Source organism: Cricetulus griseus, chromosome 2 (assembly GCF_003668045.3).
Source record: "Cricetulus griseus strain 17A/GY chromosome 2, alternate assembly CriGri-PICRH-1.0, whole genome shotgun sequence".
Classification (NCBI taxonomy): domain Eukaryota; kingdom Metazoa; phylum Chordata; class Mammalia; order Rodentia; family Cricetidae; genus Cricetulus; species Cricetulus griseus.
The window spans coordinates 9,073,944-9,076,724 of NC_048595.1; positions in this window are offsets into that span (position 1 = coordinate 9,073,944).

Sequence of the window (2,781 nt, forward strand, 5' to 3'; positions counted from 1 at the left end):
AAGCATCTATTGTGCCCCAAGTGCTATTCTAATTTCTCAAAGGTCATGTGTCATTCATTCCTAATGGATGAGGACACTAAGACCCACAATAGTTTCACATGGCCTCAGGTTTGTAAGTGGCAGCATGGGGTTAAAGCTAGAGATCCAGGCCTTAGCTTGTTGCTCCCTGACAACTGGCCTTGCTGGGGACTTCCTATGTCATGGGCACTTACTAAGAGTGCTCTTAGGCCACAGGCAAAGCTTTGTCCCTGCCTGGGGGGGGGGGCACAGAAGGCTCCTGGCTTTGCGCACCCGCCCTGGCACTGGGCCGTTTGTTTCTTTAGCTGTGTCTGGCCTGCTGGCTGCCAGTGGGTACCGAGCTTAGAGGTGCTGCCACCCGCTGTGACTCCTTTCATTGCAGCTCCATCTTTGAAAAGACTGTTGGGCCACTTCTGTTCCTGCGTTATTGTATATCATCCTAATTAGTCTCTCTCTCTCTCTCTCTCTCTCTCTCTCTCTCTCTCTCTCTCTTTCTCTCTCTCTCTCTCTCTCTCTCACACACACACACACACACACACACACACCACAAACAAACAAAAGCACAAGAAACAGAAGAAAACAAAACGCACAAAAAAATAAAAATAAAAAAAGAAATCAGATAGCAGACAAATTTAAGAGTGTGTGTGTGTTTACGTATGTATTTACATTTTGCTATTTTTGTGTGTGCGGACATGTGCCTGCCTGCTCATGAGCACGTGTGCCATGGCATGTGTGGAGATCAGAGGACAACTTGTGTGAGTAGGTTATCTCCTTTACCATGTCAGTTCTGGGGACCGAACTCAGTTCGTCTAGTTTGGCAGCAAGCTCCTTTATCCTCTGAACCATCTTGCTGGCTAGAGCGTAGGCATTTAAAATACGAAGCCTTAGGTCTCAGGCTCGGGATAGGTGTAGCTCTATGGTAAAGTGCTTGTCTAACAGGTGAGGCTCTGGGTTCCATCCTTACTGTACTCCAGAGGTTGGCAGAAGAAGGATTGCAAGTTCAAGACAAGCCTGAGCTACAAAGTGAAACCTTATCTAAAAGTAAGTAAAGTTCCATGAAAAAAATTCTGCCCCCAACTTGGTTACTACCTTTTCCTGAGAACTTTCCAGTTAAAGGGTCCATTGCTTTGTATAATGGCCATAACAGTCTCCGGCTGAGGTCTCTCTCTCTCTCTCTCTCTCTCTCTCTCTCTCTCTCTCTCTCTCTCGTGTGTGTGTGTGTGTGTGTGTGTGTGTGTGTGGCACTGGTTTGTCCCATTTAAAAGACAAGGCAGCTGAGATCAGGGAAGGGAGGTTTGAATGGTGTGGAGAGGACACTGGTGTAAAGAGCAGGTTTTCTGGAGGCCGAGAACTTGCAGCCTCTGTCAGGTGCTTGTTGAACTTGTAAATCCGTGTTGCCTTGAAGGAACTGGTCAAAGCTATGTAAGTGCATAGCACTGACAACTGATGTCGTTAAAAATGTAACCGAGGGCTGGGGAAATGGCTCAGTATGCCTAACATGTACCGATCAATACCAGCACTCCATAAACAAGGAACAGTGGCACTTGGGAGACAGGGGCAGAAAGAGCAGAGGGGTCTATAATCTGTCTGTCTTACATCAGTGGGAGGGGGGATTAAGGAAGTCAGCTAAGTCTATGGAGCCAGAGAGCAGCAGATACAAAAGTAGAATTTTGGCTGAGGTTTGCTCAAAAGCACCCACCTCCAATGTGGTCTCTGTTCCCTTCCCTGAAGCGTTGTCTACCTCTGTCTGTTTCTGTGTGAGAACACGCATGGATACATGTATGTGCATGCACACGGCCGCACATGGATGCACCTACCAGCACACAGAGAAAGATAGACGACTTACCAGCCTGGCAACTCTGCCTGTTTCTTTGTATTGTCTAGATTTAATTTTATTTTGTGCATGAATGTTTTGCCTGCATGTATGTATGTGCACCAGGTGCATGCGTGGGGCCCTTGGATGTCAGAAGAGGACATCAGATCCCCTGCAACTGGAGTTCCAGATGGTTAGGAGTTAACCATGTGTGTGCTTGACCTTGAACTCTGGTCCCCTGCAAGAGCAACAAGTGCTCTTAACCACTGAGCCATCTCTCCAACCGTCTGGCTGTCTCTTGATAATAATACTGTATATGATTTTCACTCTCCCTCTCTTTGTCCTGCGCCCCCTCGTGTGTGTGTGTGTGTGTGTGTGTGTGTGTGTGTGTGTGTGCGCGCGCGCGCGCGCGCGCGTGCTGGAGTGTGTGTGCTTGGCTGTGCCTGGCCTCCAACTCACTGTGTAGCTGAAGATGACCTTGAATTTCAAATCTTCCTGCTTCCTCCTCCTGAATGTTGGAATTATGGGTGTTCACCCCTACACCCAGTTTATGATGTGGTGTTGGGATTTGAACCCAGGATTTGATGCATGCTAAGCAAGTACTCTATCTACTGAGCTACACCCTGATCTCTGCACGCAGTTTCTCTAAATACCCATTTACACATAGCCAGTGTTGTATGCTGAGCTTTTAGAGAGTGCCCACCTAGTGATTAACTTTAAACTTCTTTCTTTTTTGCAAAAGTAGGCTTTAAAAAAGGATCAGAAATCCTGGTGTTAGGTCCCAGAGGCCCTACATGGAGCCTCCTCTAAAAACACAAAGACAAACCCCAAGTCAGAGAAGGAACCAGCCCCTTTGTTCCTCAGAACCAAGTAATCCATCCTATAACACTGTTCTTTGCAAGAAAGTTCTGTATATAAGTTTCATAAATCCCATCTGTGGAGCCAACCCT